This window comes from Gorilla gorilla, chromosome 5 (genome assembly GCF_029281585.2).
Source record: "Gorilla gorilla gorilla isolate KB3781 chromosome 5, NHGRI_mGorGor1-v2.1_pri, whole genome shotgun sequence".
Taxonomy (NCBI): Eukaryota; Metazoa; Chordata; class Mammalia; order Primates; family Hominidae; genus Gorilla; species Gorilla gorilla.
This window is the reverse complement of record NC_073229.2, coordinates 30,934,220-30,959,713: the sequence shown is the minus strand read 5'-3', so window position 1 is coordinate 30,959,713 and position 25,494 is coordinate 30,934,220. Positions and strand designations below refer to the sequence as shown.

Here is a 25,494-nt window from a genome sequence, read left to right as displayed (position 1 = left end):
GTGGTGCAATCTCAGCTCACTGCAACCTCTGCCTCTCGGGTTCAAGCGATTCTCCTGCCTCAGCCTCCTGAGTAGCTGGGATTACAGGTGTGTGCCACCATGCCCCGTGCTAGTTTTTTGTATTTTCAGTAGAGACAGGGTTTCACCATGTTGGCCAGGCTGGTCTTGAACTCTTGACCTTAGGTGATCCACCTGCTTCAGCCTCCCAAAGTGCTGGGATTACAGGCATGAGCCACTGCTCCCAGTCAAAGTTTGTTTTTTTTCTTTGCAATCCCATTAAGACATTTTTCATCCCCATTGACAAGGGCCAGCTGTGTATTTGGAAATTCACAATATTAGGGGGTCTAAATTTGGATGCAGTAGTCTTTGAATTCTTTCTAAAATAGCATTCTCACGCTGCAGGAGGAAAGCGATGATTATGCAACTGAGTGAGCCGGTGTCAGAGGTCTGGAATGCAGCTTACCAACTCCACGTTGAAAGATCTTAACAGCTCTTTCTCACCTGCCAGTTTATTTTCCCTAAAAATACTTGCTTCTTTTATAACAGATGCACAGCTACTTTTATGGAATGGTTTGGTAATACCCAGGCTTTAAGTCAAGCTAAGTTTTGGGGGCAGAATGTTTTGAGAAAGCCTTGTAAATGTGGGTGGCGCCTACATCTTGGAGGTCAGGCCATGGTTTGGAGTCTTATGCAAAGTGTCTGGAGACTACATTGTTCCCTCATCAGCTTTGACGGTGCCATCCCATTGATCTCATTAGTGAACATGACAACTGGCTCTGTGGTGGCCCCCCCTTTTTTTATGGGTAGTCATATTTGGAGGGGGCAAAACTGAGTGACTAGACTCTGATCAGAGAAAATTCTGTTATTAACTAGGCTGCTTTATAGTCAAACACTCATAATTTCAAATGAGTTCCTCTGTTTATGTTTCATTTCTCTGGAAAGCGACTGAGAACATCAAGACTAATCATAGCTATAAAATGCAGCTGAGCCCGCCAGAAGGGCCTGTGCTATAGTTAGTTGTTTTGACCTTGAAAATGAGATTTGGGAGGAAAATGATATGGTGGCATTGTAAGGACAAAGCACTAAGTAGCTCAGGAGCTAGGAGGTTTGGGTTCTAGTCCTGGCTCTGCTCTGAACCTATTTACCTCAGACAAGGTATCAGATCCTGCTAGGCCTATGCTCTTTTCTCTGCAAATCATAAATACTAATTTAATAAGCTAAGGCTGATTTAATGCCTATAATGTAAGGGTATGGTTCCAAGCACTGTACATATGTTAGTTCATTTAATCTTTATCTTAAGATTTTTAACTGAATTCCAGTTGCAAAGTCTCCTTTGCCCTGGGACGTTACATATTCATAGATCTGGGGATGAGGATATGGACATCTTGTGGAAGGGTGGCCAATATTTTGTCTGCCATAACAATGATACTTTACTAGTCAGAGGTTGCAAACTGATGCCTGGTGCACTGGATTTTACTCTATCAGTTCTCTTTGGCATGCTCAGAGGTTACACTTTTTTCTCTTTTTTGAGACAGAGTCTTGCCCTGTCACCCACGCTGGAGTGCAGTGGCACAATCTCAGCTCACTGCAACCTCCACCTCCCAGGTTCAAGCGATTCTCCTGCCTCAGCTTCCCGAGTAGCTGGGATTACAGGTGCGTGCCACCACGCCCAGCTAATTTTTGTATTTTTAGTAGACATGCGGTTTCACCACGTTGGCCAGGCTAGTCTCAAACTCCTGACCTCAGGTGATCCACCCACCTCGGCCTCCCAGAGTGCTGAGATTACAGGTGTGAGCCACTGAGCCCAGCTGGTTAACACTTTTTTTGAGCCTGAATGCCTTTAGACAGAGTGTGTGATCAAATTAGCCCACTCCCCAGGCCTCACTTATGTAATACAGGTGAGCACGCTCACATCTGTCCTGCTTTTTTTTTTTTTTTTTTTTTTTTTTCAGATCATTCCTGGACCCCCGAGGGCCTCTGAGTTTGAGACGCTGGCTGAGATCAAATGATAAGAATTCCAATTTTTGTTTTCCTAAGTCTTTCATCTGCTAATCTACCCAACATGAACCACGGGCCACGTGGAGGGCCAGACACATTCTTAAGGGGCTCACAGCCTAGAGGTGCACATCTGTGATTACAATGTGCAAGGTAAAACTGGATCAACAGTTTCCAAGGACTGGCATGTAATAAAATATCCTCAAAACAACAAGCAAGTTGGGCGTGACTTAGACTTTCACTGCCCATGTAGAAGGCACTGTACATTCTTGCAGCATCTCAGTTGGCCAGCAAGAGGTGAGTCAGAAAAAAACCATTCAGCAGCCACATGGAAGTGGGGCTCGCTGGGCACAAGGCAGAACTGTGAAGGAGATAAAGTGTCTGTGGTTCTGCATTGACTCTATTCCCTGGAGTCCTCCCCTCTCGAGTTCCTAGAATTATGTTATCACTCTTGCTCTATCTCATTCCTATCAAGACTTGTTTTAGAAATGGGTGCCACAGACTCAGTTACATTCAAATGTAAACCCATTCATTCATTTAGCAAGTTACTTATTAGTGCCAGTGCTGTGTCAGGTTCTACATTAGGTACCAGAGTACAGTGATGAGCAAAACCAGTCCCTGCCCTTCTGGAACAGAGAAGATTGGAAGAGGATGGGGGGTAGCCATTAATCAAACAGTCACAGAAATGAGTGCAAAATGTAGCTGGAGTAAGGGCTTCCATGGTGAGGCACTTGGTGCAGGGATCTCTGGATCTGACCAAATCAGGAGGTCAGGAAAGGCTTCCAGGAGGAAGTGACACTGTGCCCAGAGCTCAGGGATGGAAGAAGGATGCTCCTTCTGGGCAGAGAGTAAGGAGAGAAGGTTGGTGGGAAGGAGGGCAGGGGCCAGATGCCGTGGGTGTGATTTGGATCTGTGTCCCTGCCAATCACATGTTGAATTGTAGTCCCCAGTGTTGGAGGTGGAGCCTGGTGGGACGTGATTGGATCATGGGGGTAGTTTTTCATGAACGGTTTAGTACCAACCCCTTGGTGCTGTTCTAGTGAGTTGAGTGCATTCTCGCAAGATCTGGTTGTTTAAAAGTGTGTAGCACCCTTCCCTCTTGCTCCTGCTCCTCCAGTGTGAGACTCCTTGCTTTCCCTTTGTTTTCCACCATGATTGGAAGCTTCCTGAGGCCTCACCAGAAGCAGATGCCAGCGTCATGCTTCCTGTGCAGCCTGCAGAACTGTGAGCCAATTAAACCTCTTTTTGTTATAAACTACCCAGTCTCAGGTATTTCTTCATAGCAGTGTGGGAATGGCCTAATACAGATGCTTCCAGGACTTAGATCTTCTTTTTCTAGGAGCAATGTGAAGCCGTTGAAGAGTTTTAAGTTTTAGGGTGTGAGAGGGGAGGAGTGAATGAAATGATCAGACTTACAGTGGAAAAAGATCATGCTGGTTATTATATGGAGAAGGGATTGGGGGAGGCAAGGGGAAACCCGAGCAGAGGCTTTGGGAGGCTTGGCACACCTGGTAAGAAATGGTGGAGGCTTGGGCGAGGCTGTGGCAGTGATGTGCAAGCTCTTAGGAAGTCATGTAGCCACAGCATACGTGAATGGACAGGAAGAAGCAGGTGTACAGGATATCTCCTTAGGTTTTCTAACTCATGCAACTAGATGGATGGGAATGCTGTTCACTGAGGCAGGCACACTGCAAGAGAACCAGCGTGTTTGTGAAGGAAGAGTGGAAGAAAACCATGAATTTGAATTTGGATCTGTTACATCAGAATGCTCCTGAGACATATGAATGAAGCTGTCATGTAGGCAGCAGGATACATTTAGCTCAGTGGAGAGGAGAGGACTAGGCCAGTGATAGAAATCTGAGACTAGTCTGCAATATAGACAATATTTGAAGCCATGAGTATGGAGAGAGTAGAGAATGGGAAGAGGCGAGGGCTTAGGATGGAACTTTGCCGAATTCCAGTATTTAATGCATGGACTAAGGAGGATGACCCTGCCATGGATTCTGGGGAGGGGAGTTCTTGGAGGTAGGATGAGGACTAAAATGTCATATCATGGAAGCAACGTAATGGGAAAGAAAATATAGTAACTAATGCTAAGGCTTTCTGAACTGGAGTCGAAGGTTGCAAGAGGATCGCACTCACACCTGCTGAAGGTCAAACCAGGGGATGTTCCAATAGACTCGGTCAAACAACTGGAGTCAGCATCTGCTGGCCTTCAACACCTCAGCTGAGAGTACTCTCATTAACTAACCAATCACAACGGCTTTGTGATTTAGGATTTCTGCCTGGCCAATGAACTACTTCCGAAAATAACTTTTTATGACAATCCTCTATTTTAAAAATTCTCTCCTGCAGCCTGCCTTATAGGGCACTCTTCAGGGCTGCCCTGATCCGGTGTACCCCAGCTGCCATTTTTGCTTCCCAAATAAGTGCTATTTGCTTTGACCTGCATGTCAATCTTTTCGTTAACAGTAAGATGATAGGTATGGCCCACAAAGAGTGCTGAGAGCTGCTGTAAGGTTAGATGAGGCCTGAAAAAAATGCCCACTGGGTTTAGCACCATGGAGGCTGTTACTGACAACACCTAGAGCCCCTTCAGTGGCGTGGCAGGAAGAGAAGCCAGATTGGAGAGGGCTGAGGACAGGGGTGGAAAAATGGATGCACCGAAGCTGGAGGACTTAGCCACGAAGCCTGGCTTTGAAGGGGGTGAGAGAAGTAGAAGTGAAGGAGGCTGTGGTGGAATTTTATTTTATTTATTTTATTGTTTTTTTTTTTTTTTTCAGAGATGGGGCCTCACTCTGGTCACCCAAGCTGGAGTGCAGTGGCACCACCTTGGCTCACTGCAGCCTCAACCTCTCGGACTCAAGTAATCCTCTCACCTCAGCCTCCTGAGCAGCTGGGACTATAGGCATGCACCACCATACCTAGCTAATTTTTAATTTTTGGTAGAGACGAGGTCTTTCTGTGTTGCCCAGGCCAGTCTCAAACTCCTGGGTTCAAGCTGTCCTCCTGCCTTGGCCTCCCAAAGTGCTGGGATTACTGTTATAAGCTACCACACCTGGCCAAATTGTATTGTATTTTTTTCTCAGACGAGGGCTCACTCTGTGGCCCAGGCTGGAGTGCAGTGGTGCAAACTCGGCTCACTGCAACCTCTGCCTCCCAGGTTCAAGTGATTCTCCTGCCTCAGCCTCCCGAGTAGCTGGGATTACAGGCACATGCCACCACACCAGCTAATTTTTGTATTTTTAGTAGAGATGGGGTTTCACCATGTTGGCCAGGCTGGTCTCGAACTCCTGACCTCAGGTGATCCACCCACCCTCAGCCTCCCAAAGTGCTGGGATTACAGGTGTGAGCCACCACACCCGGCCCAAATTTTATTTTTTTAATGGATGAAAATGGGGCATGTTTAATGGAAATAATCCAGATTAGATGGTGGGGGGTGGAGGGAGAAGCTGAATATATAAAAAGGGAAAGGCCCAATTGGTAGTGCATGAGTCTTGAGAAGGTAGGAGGGCTTGGGATCCAAGGGATGGAGGTAGCAGTATTTTTGAGTGGAAGAAGAACAGCTCTTTACTGGGACAGCAGGGAAGCAGGACAGAGTGGGTTGCATGTAGATTTGCAATGTTCCGTATTGGAATTATAGAAGAGTTTCCAATTGATAGCTTTTGCTTATTCTTTCAAGTTGAGATACACTGAAGATGACTTATTTTAGTTTAAAATTTTACCATTCACTGGGAGATTTGTCTTTGATCAGAGACAAATTCACAAACCCAAAGCATAAAGCTCCAGCTTTGGAATTCTAGTCATCAAAATTTTCGGGGGACACCCAGGGCATCTTGCCATCTTCACCAAGCAAAGCAGCCATCTGCTTGGCTCATTTTATGATCGATGTACCTGGTGCATCTATTAAGTATTGGTTAACATAGAAAGCTGAGCAGCAGAGCATGATGACGTGGTCACCCGTATGAATCATCCCAAGGAGCTGCTAACTCCAAGAATCAAAGTCAAGACGCCTCCTGAATATACTGTATCTCCTTTGCTCCCACCTTGCCAGTAGATTTAACTAGTTGTATCTGATTAAAACTAACATTAAATTAAACAAAATTCCTGACTATATACCTAAACGTGATCACTTTGCTAGGTGTCAAAGGCGATGATTTTTGGAGATAAATTTTTACATAAAATGAATCATCCAAAATTAAATGTTTAATGTACTTTCAAGGGATCTTAAGTAGCTTTGCTACTATATATGTGACCCTGGTTTATAAAATATGTCTGAGCAGCAAAATGGTTTCCATGCCTCAAATGGTTTTTTCTTTACCATGGACTATGGCTAAATGATTCAGTGAACTGAAAAAATCTCTGGGTTCCTGTTTAAATGCCACATGCTATCAAGTGCCATATGTGAGCCTTCTATTTTCTTTAAAAATTTAAGAATGGATCTTGCCTTTTTTTATTTTTTCAGTCTGAACAATGCTGTCTCTACTGGTGACCATAAGAAATAATCAAATAAATTGAAGTTTTCTTTTTGCATGGAAAGACTGAAAAAAAATAAAAAAACAATAAAAGCCCAAAATAAAGGACACTTCAGTTTTGACCTTGGAAAAAGAAGACTGGTAGAGAACGTAGTGGCGAGATGCTTTAAATGTATGCAGAGCAGGCAGCATTGTCTTTGCACATTACAGCATCTCCCTAGAGAAGTGACAAAACCCTTGTAGGTTTTGTTGGTCTGACTTGTTGAGGCCGACAGAAATTAGTTGTGCTGCACAGAGCTAATGGGCTTTCTGCCGTTTCCAGAACACCAAGGTCACAGCTTTCATTAGCATTTACAACTGCTTATTGTTTTGAGGGCCTTGACTTTAAAGTCTGGATCTCTGAAACTGTATCTGCATTTCAGGACACAGGAAAAACTGAATTAACTTGGGTTTTCTGCAACTCAGCACCAGAGAAAGGTAACTGCATTTTCAGACAGATGGAAAGAGGAAATGCAAAAGTCCTCACAGAGAATGACAGAAAATAAGATCCTCTCTCCAAAAGTAGGAGGAGATGGGGTTTTCTAACAGGTATCCAGAAGTGTAGATGGGCTTGGTGGGATCAGGGGAAAGGGAGAAGCGCTGAATTCTATCCCCTCTACATCCTTTGGAAACTTCCTCCTGAGAACCTATGAGTTCCATGAGGATTGGGGCATTTCTGTCTGGGCTTGGTTATTACTACATCCCCAGTTCCTAAGAGAGCATAGAGAGCATAATAGAGGCTCATTTAGTAACTATTTAACCCAGATCCCACCAGTTCAGATGCCACACATGCTCCTTGGATGATCTCATCAACACTCATGACTTCCAATAGCATCAATATGCTGATGATTCCAAAATCAAAACCTCCAGTCATATTTTTGAGTTCCTGGCCACCTTTCTAACTGCTGTCTTGTACTCCTATGGGCCATCAGACTTAAAGGGTCCCAAATGAATTAATTCATCTTCTTTCCCCATACATCTTCCTCTCCAAGTGGTCTTGCATGGAGTCCCAGTGAGATGCCCAGGCCATGAAACTGGGAATCATCCTGTCTGAACTTCACTCTTGATGGCCAATCAACCACCAAGAGTCCTATATCCAAACCATCTCTGATTCCATCTACCACCACCTTAGGGAAGCAGTCCATCAGCATCTCTCCCAGTTGCTGCCAGCCTATCCCACTCTGGTCCTCCTCCAGCCCATACAGAATGATCTTTCTAAGGGACTGATCTGATCACACCACTCTGTGCTTGAAAAGTAAGTATGCCTTTACAGTGCTCACAGGACAGAGTCAAAACACTCAATGTTCTGAAAGATTCTTCATGATCTGGCTACCTGCCTGTCAAGAATCTGCCCATTCTGTCCTTCACCCAGAATGATCTCTTCTTGGTTCCTTCCAGATTTGCATGCCCTTCCTCATAGCCTTACCATTCTTTTCCTTCCTCTTTGTCTGGCTAACTGACAATAATCCCTAACGTTACAGCTTAAAGCTTCAGTATCACTTCCTCTGTCTGCTAATCTCTTGGTTTAGGTGTCCTACAGTGTGCAACAATATTCCTGCATGTTCCATACCCCAGTGCTTGTTTTACTTTCTTTTATTGCCTGTCCTATTCACCAGACAACAAGGCTTACGCTCTGTGAGGCAAGGGCCACCTCTGCCTCACTTAGACAACCAGGGATAGCTTCCTGTCCATAGAATCTGAGCAGGTGCACAGAACACCCTCCTACTCCACCCCTGCACAGAAGGGCTTCCTGCTTGGGGTTTAATGCTCTGTTGCCATTTCAAACTTTTCAGTATTTTTTTTATCTTTTGAACAAGGAACCTCTCACTTGTTCACCATGACATCTGCAGAGCCTAGCACAGAGTCTGGTAACTGGAGATGCTTAATGTTTGTGAAATAATTAAATGGATGCTACTTGGTGACTTTCCGTTACCTTTAACCTTTACCTCTTTCTTGGTTCTTTCCTTAGGGCAAACAACTATATTCTCCATTAGAAATAAAACTCATTAAAACAACAACAAACGAACAAAGCTGTCCTACGCCAGCCTCTTCCTCCAGCTCACCCCTCTCACCTGTCTGCTCTTGGCTGCCAGACCTCTCGAAAGGGTGGTCCAGGCTCGAGGTCTCAGTAACTCTCCAGTCTGGCTTCTGTTCACACAGCTCTACTGTGCTGGTTCTCAGCATGGGTGATTTTGCCTCCTAGGATGCATCTGGTAATGTCTGAAGTTATTTTTGGTTGTTGCGATTGAGAAGGTGCTATTGGCATCCGGTAGATAGAGGCCAGGGTGCTAAACATCTTCCAATGCATGGGACAGCCCCCACCACAAAGATCATTCAGTCCAAAGCATCAACAGTGCTTAGGCTGAGAAGCCTTGCTCTACTGAATCAATTCTTGATAAGGTCATCGATGATTCAATTGTCTAATCCAGTGGCCTTTTGGAGCCCTTATTTTACTAAACCTTTCTCTGTTATATGATACCTTTGACTAACAGTCTCATATTTCTCTCTTAATATTTCGTAGTTCCTGCTACTTAGCAGATCTCAGGTGTGATAAAAGCCCAGGGGTGCCCTATCCTTCAGAGTGGCTTTGGGCAGTATGATGCATGCCAGTCACCAGCTTGGGTCAGCCTGCTGTTTAACAAGTGTGAGATCTTGAATGAGATGGCATTCCTCTCTAAGCCTCAGCTTTTTCATCTCTGTGCGATGGAACAAAGAGAATACTTTAACTGCCAGTCCTGGTCAAAATTCCTAGTATTTTAGTGCTAAGAAGGGGCAGAGGAGAAGTTGGGAGGCGGGGAGGACATAGCTTGGTTGTTTTACTCCTCTGCTGACAGCCTTCCACCGCCTGACATTGCGCTAAGAATAATGCTTGAATTCACTCCACACCACAGCCTGGCCACAATGCCTCATTTACCTTCACTCCCTTATTCACAGTAGGACAACCCAGTAGCACATTCACGGTTTAGGGAAGCTGAGATGCCTCCTCTGATTCTACCAGGCAGAGGTAGTAGTTCTGTCTGTGGAGTTCCCCATCTTGACGATGGCCTTATCCATTACATTGATGATACCTGCGTACATGAAGATCTTCTCAGTTGGACGATGAATGCTCCAAAACCACCAATTACATCTTATTTATCTCTGTGTTCTTAGTACTTAGTACAGCAGCTGGCACATAATAGGGGCTCATTTGATTTTTTATGTTAAACAAATTAATAATCTCTCACCCCTGGAGTTGTGCCCATGGGATGAATGAGAATGCTGGCCGCACGGGAAGGCATTCCTGCCACAGAAGAGGGGCTGCTGGGAGGGCTGAACAGCAGTTTTGCTTTTATTCCTCAGTACTATGCCCTTTTCTCTCTGCAAACTGAGCAGAACAACTCTTAATACTATTGATCCGCATGCCCAGCTCTTCCCAGGCATTTCCATCAATGATTTTCAAATTTCTGTCATTCCCCTCAAGCTAAGAACAGTTAGCCTGGCGAGATGAGAGAGCACAGAGGGGGGAAGATGAACTGGGGCCCTGAGGCCCGCATCCTGGCCTGCCTGCACCACTCATCAGAAGGTCCCTTGAGCACATGACATCCCCTTACCCCTCCATGCCCAATTTCACTATATGACAAATGGTCATAATGACATCTAGCCCGCCTGCTGTGTAGGACTGTCAGGAGGATCAAAGGAGAATTAGATGTGAAAGTCCCTTTTAAAAATAAGTACAAAGCATGAAATACTATTTTTGGTAACTTGAAAAAAATCCCTTACCTGAAATAGATAAACAGGTTACGCTGAAAAGAATATTTTTGGCTTTATTCTCTGGAGGCTATGACCCCAGTGCAATGGCCTGTGGCTAAGATGAGACACTGTGAGATAATAACCCAAAAAAGTATTGTAATATTGCTGGTCATGTTGAGTGGAAATCACTCTTGGAGTAATGATGGGACTGTGTGTATTACTAGGCATCAAATCCATTAAAAAACAAAACAGTAAGACGGTTGAGAGCCTGCACAGTGAACATTTTCAGTATTATTAGGATTATTGGACATAAACCCCATGTCAGGATGATTCCACTTTGAAAGAGTATCTGAGTTGTTATAACAGAAATTAAGGTAGTTAATTACAACAGAAATTAAGATAGTCATTTCAACAAGGCTATTTTTACAAGAAGAATCCATCAAAATAAGTGCCAAAACATTGTGATGCCAAAAAGCTAGGAAATACAGAGTAAAAGACAAATGTCCAGTGCTCCACCACTTTAAAGTGACTCAGGAGATTTGGTCACCTTTAGCTTAACTCCTCCAACCATCCCTGCGTGTATTATGTGCCAGAAATTGGGCTAGGCTTTCAGTTAGAGCTATATATAAAAACAACATCAGCAAGAATGACCACGCACAGATGATTTAAAAAGCTCTGCCATCAAATATAGACCATGTTTTATCTTTTGCTATTAGCTTCTCCTCACACCTTAAAAACTAAAATTTAGCCTTTGCTTTTCCCTGCTCCTTTCCAATAAAGAGCTCTACTAGGTACCTTTGGCAAAAAATGAACCTTCTTTCTAGGAGCACAAAGCATTTTTTAAATAACCCTCTGTCAGAGTCTTCAAGAAGCTTAACATGATCTGATCAAGGGAAAAGACTGAGATTGAGGCAAAACTGGTGCAGGGCCACCACTGCCAATCATCACACTTCACGAGACTAGTGGGAACAAAAACTACACTGAACTTATAACTTCAAGCCCATTGCTGGTCCTCTTCCTACAGCATTTTGTCTCTTTTCCTGATCTCTGCTGTTTGCCATGGTTTCTGTGTCAGTGGTTCTCAATCCCATAGCACCTTAGAATAACCTGTGTTACCTTAAACCTGGGCCACATTCTTAACCAGTTAAATCAGAATGTATGAAAGTAGAGCTTAAGCACTGTTTTTTTTCTTCTTTTTTTTAAGACGGTGTCTCTCTCTGTCGCCGAGGCTGGAGTGCAGTGGCGTGATCTCAGCTCACTACAACCTCCGCCTCCCAGGTTCAAGCAATCCTCCTGCCTCTCCTAGAAGCTGGAATTACAGTCATGCACCACCATGCCCAGCTAATTTTTGTATTTTTAGTAGAGATGGGGTTTCACCATGTTGGCCAGGCTGGTCTCGAACTCCTGACCTCAGGTTATCCATCCACCTCGGGCTTCCAAAGTGCTAGGATTACAGGCATGAGCCACTGCTCCCAGCCTGTTGTATTTTTTTTTTTTAAGCTTTGCAGGTAATTCAGACCTGCACTGAGGATTGTGAAGAATCCCAGGTCAGTGCTTCTCACAGCGTGGTCCCCAGCATCAGCATCACCTGGGTGCTCTCTAACCTGCAAACCACTGGGCTCCGGAGCTACTGAATCAGAAGGTCTGAGAGTGGGGCACAGCCATCTGTGCTGTTTTTACAAGCTCTCTCCAGGAGATGCACGTGCATGCTAAAGTTTGAGAACAACAGCTCTAGATGCTGTCATAAAAGGTTGAAGGAGGCTGCTTCAGTAGGTGGGTGGACATGCAAGCAGGTAAGGTTAGAGAGATGTGAAGATTTGGAGACAGCCTGCATATGACTCTACTGAAAAGACAGAGGTCACTGAGCAATAAGGAAAGAAATAGCATGTGCAAAGTGTCAGCCTCCATCTACAAGGGAAAAAGTGAGATTTGTGTTCTATCCTGTGGAAGGAAGAAGATCCCAGAGGAGTCAAGAGCTGTGATTTAGACCAATGGGTTTAACCTTTATTTATTTTATTTTATTTCATTTTATTTCCATTTTACTTAATTCAATATGATTTAAAATATATCTGTTGAACGTTTTCCAGATAAGGTGCTGGATGGGTGGGAATTAGAAAGATGATTATGATGTATAATAAAGCTCTATGAAGTTAGGGATTGATATGGTTTGGATCTGTGTCCCCACCCAAATCTCATGTTCAATTGTAATACCCAGTGTTGGAGGTGCAGCCGGGTGGGAGGTGACTGGATCATGGGGGTGGTTTCTCATGAATGGTTTAGGACCATTCCCTTGGTGCTGCTCTCCTGATAGTGAATGAGTTCTCATGAGATCTGGTTGTTGAAAAGTGTGTGGCACCTCCTCCTCTCTCTCTTGCTCCTGCTCCTGCCATGTAAGATGCCTCACTCCCCCTTTGTTTTCTGCCATGATTGGCAGCTTCCTGAGGACTCCCCAGAAGCAGAAGCTGCTAGGCTTCTTGTACAGCCTGCAGAACCAGGAGCCAATTCAATCTCTTTTCTTTAAAAATTACCCAGTCTCAGGTATTTCTTTGTAGCAGTTCGAGAAAAGACTAATACAGAAATTTGAAACTGAGGAGTAGGGTATTGCTATAAAGATACCTGGATATGTGGAAGTGACTTTGGAACTGGGTAATGGACAGAGATTGGAAGAGTGTGTAGGGCTCAGAAGAAGAGAGGAAGATGAGGGAACATTTGGAACTTCCTAGAGACTGGTTGAATGGCTGTGACCAAAATGCTCAAAGTGATATGGACAGTGAAGGCCAGGATGATGAAATCTCAAATGGAAATGAGGAACTTATTGGGAACTGGGGCAAAGGTCACTTTTGTTATGCTTTAGTAAAGAACTTGGCTGCACTGTGCCCCTGCCCTAGGGATCTGCGGAACTTTGAACTTGAGAGTGATGATTTAGAGTATCTGGCAGAAGAAATTTCTAAGCAGCCAAATTCAAAATGTAGCCTGGCTGCTTCTAATGATATATGCTGACATGCATGAGCAAAAAAATGACCTAAAACTGGAACTTATATTTAAAGGGGAAACAGGGTAAAAGTGGAAACTTTGCAGCCTGGCCATGTGGTAGAAAAGAAAAGCCCATTTTCAGGGGAGGAATTCAAGTAGGCTGCATAAATTTGCATAAGTAAAAAGGAGCTAAGTGCTAATAGCCAAGGCAATGGGGAAAAGACCTGGAAGCCATTTCAGAGACCTTCACAGCAGCTCCTCCCTTCACAGGCCCAGAGGCCTAGGAAGGAAGAATGGTTTCATGGGCCAGGCCTAGGGCCCCGCTGCCCTGTGCAGCCTTGGGACACTGCTCCCACATCTCAGTCACTCTAGCTCTAGCCATGGCTCAAAGGGCCCAGGTGCAGCTCAGGCTGCTGCTTCAGAGGGTGCAAACTGTACGCCTTGGTGGCTTCCATATTGTAGTAAGGCTGTGGGTGTTCAGAGTACAAGAGTTGAGGCCTAGACTTTAGAGTATGTATGGAAAAGCCTGGGTGTCCAGGCAGAAGCCTGCTGCAGGGGCAGAGCCCTCATGGAGAACCTCTGCTAAGGCAGCACAGAGGGAAAATGTGGGGTTGGAGCCCCCACACAGAGTCCCCACTGGGGCACTGCCTAGTGGAGCTGTGAGAAGAGGGCCACTGTCCTCTAGGCCCCAGAAGATCCACTGGCAGCTTGCACCCTGTACCTAGAAAAGCCACAGGCACTCAACATCAGTCCATGAGAGCAGCTGTGGGGGCTAAACCCTGAAAAGCCACAGAGGCAGCACTGGCCAACGCTTTGGGAGCCCACCATCCACACCAGTGTGGCTGGGATGTGGGACATGGAGTCAAAAGAGATTTAGGAGCATTAAGATTTAATGACTGCCCTGCTAGGTTTAGGACTTACATGGGGCCTGTAGCCCCTTTCTTTTGGCTGATATCTCCCTTTTTGAATGGAAGTATTTACCCAATGCCTATACCCCCATGTATCTTGGAAATAACTAACTTGTTTTTGATTTTACAGGTTCATAGGCAGAAGGGACTAGCCTTGTCTCAGATAAGACTTTTGAGTTAATGTTGGAATGAGTGAAGACTGGGGATTGGTGGGAAGGAATGATTTTATTTTGCAATATGAGAAAGACATGAGATTTGGGAGGCGCCAGGGGCAGAATGATATTGTTTGGATCTGTGTCCCTACCCAAATCTCATGTTCAATTGTAATACCCAGTGTTGGAGGTGGGACCTGGTGGGAGGTGATTGAATGATGGGAGCAGTTTCTCATGAATGGGTTAGCACCATCCCCTTGGTATTGTTCTCCTGATAGTGAATGAGTTCTCATGAGATCTGGTTGTTTAAAAGTGTGTGGCATCTTCCCCTCACTGCCTCTTGCTCCTGTTCCTAGCATGTATGACACTTTGCAGCCACTTTGTTTCCTGCCATGATTGGAAATTTCCTGAGGCCTCCCCAGAAGCAGAAGCCGCTATGCTTCCTGTGCAACCTGCAGAATTAGAAGCCAATTAAACCTCTTTTCTTTGTAAATTACCCAGTCTCAAGCATTTCTTTATAGCAGTGCAAGAATGGACTAATACAGAGATGTGTTGCTTTCCTGCCTTGGGGAGCTAAGAGGTGGGTCTTTCTCAGTTCAGAATTTATGTCCTCTCTTAACTTGTTGCATATAAGAATTTCCTGCCTATCTATAATGTCTTTATATAAAATTAGATAAGTAGTCTATTGCTTTCTTGGCTCTTATGGAAGATGCAACTAACAGTAATCTACATGAGTCACACTGAAAAACAGGTACAGTTCATTTGTCAACTCTGGTTGGCTGGTAAAGGCAGCCTGGAGCTCTGTGTTGAGAAGGATTCTGAAGCCTGCCCACACCTTTATAATTAGTTCTGTTGTAAGTAAACCCTCCTCAGGTTATCATAATTAGGAGCCATCTGTTTCCTGCTGGAACCTTGACTGATGGGAAGATCATGATAGAGAACGTCTTCCTTTTTGATGAAGGTATTCAGATTTGGGACACTATGGATATCCAAAGAGGAAGGAGACACTTGCTTTGATAGTCATATAACCACATCAATCCTGGTGATCAACAGTGACAGATAATGGCAATCAGATTAGATGACCTTTGCACCATTTCTCTTTAAGGATAGAGAGTTACACTGGGCCCAATACTCCAACTAAGAGGACTAAGCCAAAAAATATTCAGATGACTTATAAATAACAATTTTCCATGTCACAAAAATACATAACCTCTAATGTTTGCAAATTACCTCAATTAATTCTGGGATACCCCAGTTGGTTTTTTTTTAATTTATTTTATATTTATTTTATTTTTGAAACGGAGTCTTGCTCTGTTGCCCAGGCTGGAGTGCAGTGTTGCAATCTTAGCTCACTGCAACCTCCGCCTCCTGGGTTCAAGTAATTCTCCCACCTCAGCCTCCCGAGTAGCTGGGACTACAGGCATGCACCACCACGCCTGGCTAATTTTTGTATTTTTAGTAGATATAGGGTTTCACCATGTTAGCCAGGCTGGTCTTGAACTTCTGACCTCAGGCAATCTGCCTGCCTCGGCCTCCCAAAATGCTGGGATTACAGGCATGAGCCACTGCACCCAGCCACCCCGGTTGGTTTCTAATGTGTGCCCCAAATCAAGTCCTGCAATTATCAAATGGCATTGGGCATTTTCCTCCTTTACTGTCTTAGCCCTTCAGTGAGGTCTCCCAGCAATGCCTAATCACTGCCACTGCCCAACGTGGAGGCACAGATGTCCACGTCCATGCAGCTGACCTCCCGCAGGAAAGGAGACTGCTGGTGGACCCAGGATACACCCACCAAACATGCCCACCACTGTGGGCATGCTTAGGCTCTGCTGAGTCTAAAGCAGGTCTTTTGCTGAGATTCAGATGGTGGTGGACATCCAGATTTCCTTTTCTTAACTGAAGGCTTACCCTAGGTGTCACTGTACTTATTGTCCTTACTTCTCTAAGCAGTGTTGCTTCTGATGATTACAGAACTCTGGGGCAAGGACAAAGAGTGATCAAATAAAGAGAGGAATTTCTGGCGTTCGCTATAGAGAGGGACTGTCACGGGCAATATTGTGGTTAGGTTGATATGCACAGCCCAGACAACAGAAAAATGTCATCATTCATTCATTTATTCACAAAGTACCATGGTTCTAGATTTCTCCAATGCCTGTGCTTAGTTGGGCCTCAGTAAACAACACATGCACCCACCAATCATTTTTCAAAGATAAGCAAGGGATGAAACGTTAAAAATAGGCAACAAGGTGCCTCCTTCCATGTCTTTCTCTGACTGCAACACGTGGATTCCTCCTAGGAGCTACAGAACATGTGAAGCTCATGTGTTTTAAATGTCACCTGCAAAGGGCCAATCTCTCATTTTGGGGCGATCATACTTCCCAAGGAGAGGACTGAGGATAGAGGGTGGGGAAGAAGCCAGGAGACGGGTGGCAGGAATCCCGATCCTTTCCCTCCTCATTCAGTGGGGCCACAGCTATTTTCCTTCCAGCTGTCTCCCAAAGTCTCTTCTGAACTTGTTTCTGGAAACAATAACAACTCAAGTTCAGATGAGATCTCATGCTATTTAGAAACCTGGAAACGAAAACACAAAAACCCCAAGGAATCTCAGATGCTCAAGTGGAGGGGGGTTTTGGCTGCAATATTTTGCTAAGTTTTCTATAATTCTCCTTTAATAAAAGTCCCATTTTCCCTACCTTTCCTGACCCATGGTCCATAAATTTAAACATAAAGCCTCATTTTTAAGCCAATAGCCTTGTAGCCCAAAGGAATGGTATGAATATAGATACTCTCATTAATCTCTAAGTGTTTTCCTGCGGCCGATACTCTTTCACAAAATACATTTCTCTGCAGATGTGACACAACAACAAAGAGACCCCTCTCCTCTCCCCCAAAACTATTTTTTTTTAATACCAGCAGCATGGCAGATTTTAGGAATGTCTAACCAGTGTAGATTTGTATTTTTGCATTCTTTGAAAATTGGTTAATTATAATGAGATCAGGATAGATGGAATTTTAATAATGGAAATAATGGAATGAGTTATTTATCCAGGAAAGGATCTATTTATATGGGAAAGGGAAAGAAGGAAAAGAATGGAAAATGGAGAGTCAAATGGAAGTTTCAAATAGTCTTTATCCTTTTCTTTTTTAGACTTTTTTCTTTTCTTTCTTTCCTTTTTCTTTTTTTTTTTTTTTTTGAGACAGGATCTTGCTCCATTGCTCAGGCTGGAGTGCAGTGGCACGATCTTGATTCACTGCAACCTCTGACTCCCAGGCGCCTGGCTAATTTTTTTTTTCTATTTTTTTTTGTAAAGGCAGGGGTTTGCCATGTTGCTCAGGCTGGTCTAAAACTCCTGGGCTCAGGCGATCTGCCCACCTCAGCCTCCCAAAGTGCTGGGATTATGGGCATAAGTCACCGTGCCTCCTGGCCTTTTCTTTCTTTCTTTCTTTCTTTTTTTTAAGGCAGGGTCTCGTTCTGTTGTTCAGGCTGGAGTACAGTGGTGCAATCACAGCTCACTGTAGCCCCAAACTGCTGAGCTCAAGTGATCCTCCCACTTCAGCCTCCCCAGTAGCTGGGACTATAGGTGTGTGCCACCATGCCCAGCTAACTTTTAAATTTTTGTAGAGATGGGGATCTTGCTATGTTGCTCAGGCTGGTCTTGAACTCCTGGCCTCAAGCAATCCTCCTGCCTCAGCCTCTCAATCCCCTTATTATATATATAAATTTAAACGATTTTTCACTAGTTCTTCAGCTAATCTACTCAATGGCTTGAGAGAGAGCCCTTGAGAACGGAGATAACTGCTTTCAAATAGGAGACTCAAAGAGAGGCTGAATTTAGAGCTGGTATCTGCCGTAGGACTGTCAGAGCTCAGCCTGGCACACATTAGTCCGTGTTCTCTTCCCTTCCTTATGGTTTTTTGTTTTATTTTCTCACATTCCGGTCACATCAAATACACTCAACACACACATGCACCATGAATACATCCCCACCCTCCCCAGAGGCCAGACAGACATCAGAGACCACAGCGCCCCCAGCACATGGGCAGGCAGTTTCTTGATGCTGAAATGCCCCAGCTGGAGGCCGGGGAGAACCTGGACAGATCCTGTTTGCAGCCCTGCACCCGTGACTGTAATGTCCCTCTCAGGGAGCACCAGCCAAACCAACTCCTGCAGTGAAAATAAACACCCGCCTCCATCCTGAGGGAACGACTGATTGTGTAACGTTCCCCTCAGTCACAGGAGCCATCTCCCCCTTCTAGGAGAGCGCCCGCCTATGGCCAGCATCCCACCCGATGTGTCTCTAACAAGAGGTCACTGGGAGGCTGGGCGTGCCTGGCAGGCAGAATCCTACCCACAGCAGACAGGGACACACAGCCACTCGGGGCCCTGAAAGCTGCCCTTCTCAGGTGGCTGCCACTCATGGGAGAGGCACGTGGACCACGCACAGGGACCACTGTCAGTAGCTCTTTTCACTGATCAGAAGATCGATTGTGTGTGTGTGTGTGTGTGTGTGTGTGTAAAATGGATATGTTTTCTTCATACAATAAGTGTCATGTAGAGGATTTGTCAGCCTCTCTTCACCGCAGTGTTACACACATCCCAAGCATATTCCACGGTTTTGCAATTTGCCAGAGCTCTTGCCACATCTCTTCCTATCTGTGTGACACTCCATTTGTGCGCCACCTGTCTTGAGGATAGACCTGTCTTGCACCCAAGGAGTCATGTTTTAGTATCCGCTCTTACTCGTTGGCGACCCTCCTTCCAGCCCCCACCTTTTCCTGCAGGACTTGGAATCTAGCTTCAGCTGCAAAAACAGGAACATACTTCTCACACCTGCTGATATTTATTTTCAAGCTAAGCCTGCATGGCATGGCTGTGGCCTTCCTTTCTTAAGGACAACACACATTTTCTGCTTACACAGATTCCTTCTCTCAGTCTGTCTGCACAGCCAGCCCCTTCTTATCTGGCCGGCAGCTGAGCTGAGCTGCTTTCAATGATACCTGGTTGTCCTTGAAGTAGCTTTTCTAACTGCTCAGGTAATAAATCAAGTTTGAAAAACTGGACCGTATTCCCAGCATAATCTGTATGCTATATGATGCTTCACAGGCGGATCTGGACTAAGAAGTAAAGGTAAATGGGATCATTTTGATGATTAGAGTAATGAGCACAAAGGAAATCCCTATGTGTGTGAGGATGAATTTAGTTTCTTTCTCTAATGGAGATATTTCGGGCACATGCACTTTCTAAATAGATCTAGGATCAGCACTGTGAGAGGAAGGCCACATTCTCTAATGTCCTCAGTCTAGGTCCTTAAATGTCTCATTTCTTTTTTTCTTCAAAGGGCCAGATAGTAAATACTTTGGGTTTGTGGGCCATACAGTTTCTGTTGCAGCTACTCAACTCTGCCATTATGGTGTGTAAGCAGCCACAGAGAGTAGGTAAATGAATGAGTGTAACTGTGTTCCAATAAAGCTTTATTGACAAAGAGAGTGGGGTGGGTTCAGTCTGTGGGCCACAACTGGTGGGCCCCTACCATGGAGTGTCACCAATGTCTGAAAACTATTTCCTTGAAGCATCAGCCAGTGGAGCAGAACCACATAAATGGTCATAACTTACAAGACAGAAATTATTTTGGTTCCCCAATGAAAAACGAAATAGGTGATTCTTTAGTCACCATACTTTTTTTTTTTTTTTTGAGACAGAGTTTTCTCTGTTGCCCAGGCTGGAGTGCAGTGGTGCAATCTTGGCTCACTGCAACCTCCACCTCCCAGGTTCAAGTGATTCTCCTGCCTCAGCCTCCTGAGTAGCTGGGATTACAGGCGCCTGCCACCACATCTGGCTAATTTTTGTAGTTTTAGTAGAGATGAGGTTTCACCATGTTAGCCAAGCTGGTCTTGAACTCCTGACCTTAGGTGATCCACCTGCCTTGGCCTCCCAAAGCGCTGGGATTATAGGCGTGAGCCACCACGCCCGGCTTAATCACCATACATTTTAGTGTAGTTCATACCCCTGACCAGAAAGATGTAATCTGCTGGGGCCTTTAACACACTAGACCAGCTGTCCCCAACCTTTTTGGCACCAGGGACTGGTTTCATGGAAGACAATTTTTCTATGGATGGGGGTTTGGGGGCAAGGTGGTTTCAGGGGTTGGGGTGATTCCACCTCAGATCATCAGGCGTAAGTTAGAGTCTCATAAGGAACCTGAAACCGAGATCCCTCACATGCACAGTTCTGAGAATCTAATGCCCCCACTGATCTGGCAGGAGGCAGGGCTCAGGCAGTAATGCTCACTCCCGCTACTCATCTCCTGCTGTGGGGCCTGTTTCCTAACAGGCCACAGACTGATACCAGTCCACAGCCTGGGGGTTTGGGGACCCCTACACGAGCATGGCCAAAAGGCTGCAAAGAATAATGCTGATAGGCCACGAACAGTTAATCAAACCTTTAAAAATGGTACAGTTAGGAACTGTGGCTGGCAAGGGAGGACGGAAGACCTAACTTCTCCTCCTCTTGTTCTTCATGATCCTTATCATTCTCAATAAAATATCTAGAAGACATTATAGCTTATGCATTAGCTTTGCTTAGTTGGCACACGATTTTGATGTTTGCAGAGTGCATTTTATGCCAACTTTCTCTCCGCTGTGGCTTCCAGTCTTCTGTCCCTTGCTTGTGCTTTAGCCCACACATGCGGATTAGATTTTTGGTAGCTCTGCAGTCAGATCAGAGCTGCAGGGATGTGGCTGCAGCTGTGAGTTCCTCCACTTACGGCAGCTAAAGGCATGCTTCTCCCAATATGAGTTATTGCCCCGTCTACTAATTGGCCTTACAATGATGATTTATCTCCTCTAACAGGGTCTCTCACTTTGGGGCTTTGCGATCACCTCAACATGAGGATAACCGTGATCACACACAAGAGACCAGAATTTCCCCCTATATCAAGTTTATTTGCCAAACAGGCAGTTTGAAAGATTTTATAGAAATGACAAGTTTTCACGTTCAAAACATGTTCCATAGAATTTTACAAATACCTCGATGCTATATTATCAACAAATTAATGCACAGAGATCACTTAATATGTGATACACATTTATGATACATTTTAACTAATTAGGCAGCCTGCAGCTGACGTGATACAATGTTTTTCATTGTTTTGTTTTGAATGAATGAGCTCACTTTATTTTTGCCTAGACAAAGCTATATGCATTTACGGATTCCTCCTGGGAGCTGCCTGAGCATATCCCAGTGGCTCTGTTTGCTGACTGTGGGAAGAGAATCAGATTTCACAGGCTGTGGCCCCAGATGGCTCTGTTCATTAAGAACTGTGAAGAGAGAGGGAAACTTGACAGAGAACCACCACAGCGAGGGCCAAGGCTGCTCAGCAGAGATGCATCAAGGATGTGCTGTACTGATATGGCAGGCTTCAGGGAGAAGCTGCCTGCTTACAGTTCCATGAATATAAAGGCAGTGCCGAGTAATTGAAGGAAGATGTGCTGAGGACTTCACCTGAAATGCCACATTAACCAGGCTTCTTTGGGTAGAATGGGCAGGTGGTAGATTCATTGGTTGAACCAAATTTGTCGATGGTAGCTCCTTCATAACGTCATTTAAAATTTTTGTTATTTTTTTAAAGAGGCAGGGTCTCACTATGTTGCCCAGGCTGGAGTGCAGTGGCTATTCACAGGTTTGATCATCACAGACTACAACCTCGAAGTCCTGACCTCAAGTGATTCTCTAGCTTCAGCCTCCCGAGCAGCTGGGGCTATAGGTGCATGCCTAGCTTCCACAATGTCATGTTAGTGTATAGGAAGATGCAATTATCTGTCTTGGCATCTTTTAAGAGGGAACTTGGGCTGGGCGCGGTGGCTCATGCCTGTAATCCCAGCACTTTGGGAGGCCAAGGCGGGTGGATCACCTGAGGTCAGGAGTTCGAGATCAGCCTGGCCAATGTGGTAAAACCCCATGTCTACTAAAAATACAAAAATTAGCCAGGCATGGTGGCTGGCGCCTGTAATCTCAGCTACTTGGGAGGCTGAGGTAGGAGAATCGCTTTAACCCAGGAGGCGGAGGTTGCAATGAGCCGAGATGGCACCACTGTACTCCAGCCTGGGCGACAAAAATGAAACTCCGTCACACACACACACACACACACACACACACACACACACACACACACACGAGGGAACTTGATAAGTTACAATGTGAAGATTAGCAAAATGAGGAAAATCCTAACAGTCGAAAGGACGGTTGGATTTACAGGACAGGCAAACCTCTTTTCAACACGCCGATGACCTGTCTGCACCCACTGTTTATCTGTCTACCTATTTCTTTTCAAAGACACTAAAGAGGCTGCCCATTTTGAATAACTGTTGTTTTAATGAGTTGAAGGGCACAGAAGATCAAATTTTCATGAACACACTTCCTAAAATAGAAGTGTATTCACTTATATTTCAAAGGAATTGCTTTTAGAATTAGAGGAAAAGTGATTTTCCAGGGTTGTATCTTTGGATGCTTTTCCCTGTTTACATTCTGCCTCAAAATTACTATTTAGTTAGGTATGTATGCAATTTTTGAGGCCATTATAAAAGTCTTGGCATCCCAAGAGGAGTGAAATGATCATAATGAAGATAAATAAAGTGAATTATTCCTATTAGCATTTTGCATGAGATTCGAGGTATTTTGCCAGTAAACAAAGATACATGGGGACACGTGAAGAACAACTGTACTGCAAATTTCTCAGTTGTAATCTCGTTCTGCTCTTTAAATATTCAGGTCCATGTGCAAGCTCTGTATAGGGACTACAGAAAAATCACATTCCATCAAGCCTGAAGCCAAATTTGGTGGGTGAGGGAGAAAGAGCACTATATGCAATGGAAATTATAGACTGGAAATGCCAACTTCACCACTGAAACAAAGAACAGATAATTCTTAATAAGTATACATGATTAGAGTTTCACTTATCATTTGAAAGAATCACAAGAATAGGCCAACTCTAAATTAAGGTACCAGCAAAAGAATTTTCCAGAGTACCTGCCTAGTTTTCAAAATGATTAATGAGACTTTGCTCAGCTGTAATAAACCATCAGCCATCCATGTAGGGAAACAGCTTTCGCTCGCACATTTAATTTCAGTGTTCTTTTGGCTAAGTGGGATCAAGGAAGATCATGGTGGCTGTGAAAGAATGTATCTGTGGGAGAATTCAAGGATTCCTTTTACATGGGCCTTTTGATAACTGAATATGTTTTTTAAAGATTTCATTCAAAACCTCCACATTATTTATTTTTCTTGTGAGAAAATCAACGAAGATATACGAGTTGTTATGGTTGCTAACAAACAACTGGCCTGTTTATTCCAGTAAAACATGATCTATTTCTCTCTCTTTTTTGAGAGATATTAATTTTAAGCACTGACTGGGTCAGAGGACTTTATTTTAAATCCTAGTTTGTCAGAAATTACTGTGTGAACTTGGCTAGTAGTGTAGCCTCTATCAGCCGTTTACCTGTAAAATTAAGGCTAGATGCAGTGATAGTAAATGTCCATTTAAGTTCTAAAATGTTCTATTACACTCTGAGATCCTAATGATACAGTTGTGAAGTGGGTGAAGAAACTCACCAAAGAACTGGGATAACTGGCTAGCTATATGCAGGAGATTGAAACTGGACCTCCTCCTTACACCATATACAAAAATCAACTCGAGATAGATTAAAAGACTTAAAACCTAAAACTATAAAAACCCTGGAAGATAATCTAGGAAATACCATTCTGAACACAAGACCTGGCAAAGATTTCATGAAGATGCCAAAAGCAATTGCAATGAAAAAAAAATTGACAAATGGCACCTAATTAAACCAAAGAGCTTCTGTACAGCAAAAGAAACTGTCAACAGAGTAAACAGACAAGCTACAGAATGGGAGAAAATATTTGGAAACTATACGTCCAACAAAGGTCTAATATCCAGCATCTATAAGAAACTTAAATTTACAAGCAAAAAACAACCCCATTAAAAAGGACATGAACAGACACTTTTCAGAAACAGAAATCCATGTGGCCAACAAACATGAAAAAATGCTCAACATCATTAGAGAAATGCAAATCAAAACCACATATCATCTCACACCAGTCAGAATGTCTATTATTAAAAAGTCAAAAAATAATAGATGCTGGTGAGGTTGTGGGGAAAAGAGAATGCTTACGTGCTACTGGTGGGATTGTAAACAGCCATTGTGGAAAGCAGTTGCTATTTCTCAAAGAACTTAAAACAGAATTACCTGTCGACCTTGCAATCCCGTTACTGGGTATATACCCAAAGGAACAGAAATCATTCTACCATAAAGACACATGCACATGTGTGTTCATCACAGCACTATTCACTGCCCACAGTGAAGACATGGAATCAACCTAAATACTGTTGTGGGAAGTCAGGGACCCCAAACAGAGGGACCGGCTGAAACCATGGCAGAAGAACGTGGATAGTGAAGATTTTACGGACATTTATTAGTTCCCCAAATTAATACTTTTGTAATTTCTTATGCCTGTCTTTACTCAATCTCTAAACATAAATTGTAAAGATTTCATGGACACTTATCACTTCCCCAATCAATACCCTTGTGATTTCCTATGCCTGTCTTTACTTTAATCTCTTAATCCTGTCAGCCGAGGAGGATGTATGTCGCCTCAGGACTATGTGATAATTGCATTAACTGCACAAATTGTACAGCATGTGTGTTTGAGCAATATGAAATGTGGGCACCTTGAAAAAAGAACAGGATAACAGCAATCGTTCGGGGAATAAGAGAGATAACCTTAAACTCTGACCGCCGATGAGCCGATGAGCCGGGTGGAACAGAGCCATATTTCTCTTCCTTCAAAAGCAAATGGGAGAAATATCGCTGAATTCTTTTTCTCAGCAGGGGATATCCCTGAGAAAGAGAATGCGCACCTAGGGTTAGGTCTCTGAACTGGCCCCCCGGGGCGTACCTGTCTCTTATGGTTGAGACGGCAGGGGTGAAATAAACTCGTCTCCCATAGCGCTCCCAGGCTTATTAGGAAGAGGAAATTCTCACCTAATAAATTTTGGTCACACTGGTTGATCTCAAAACCCTGTCTCCTCATAAGATGTTATGAATGACAATGGTGCCCAAAACTTCATTAGCAATTTTAATTTCACCTAGCAGCTGTGGTCCTGTGATCTCGCCCTGCCTCCACTTGCCTTGTGATATTCTATTACC

General features: G+C 44.2%; 2 protein-coding genes across 9 annotated transcripts in view; one reads left to right on the top strand and one right to left on the bottom strand.

Annotated features, from left to right (window-relative positions):
* Positions 1-3,253, top strand: part of TBC1D7 (TBC1 domain family member 7) — a 61,973-nt gene extending 58,720 nt beyond the window's left edge. For both annotated transcript variants that reach the window (XM_063707345.1, XM_063707346.1), the window contains exon 9: positions 1,953-3,253. The gene's annotated coding sequence lies outside the window, so the exon portion shown is untranslated. The remainder of the gene's footprint in view (positions 1-1,952) is intronic.
* The window catches only part of PHACTR1 (phosphatase and actin regulator 1), a 572,466-nt gene that overhangs the window by 18,309 nt on the left and 528,663 nt on the right, over positions 1-25,494 (bottom strand). The window lies entirely within an intron of this gene.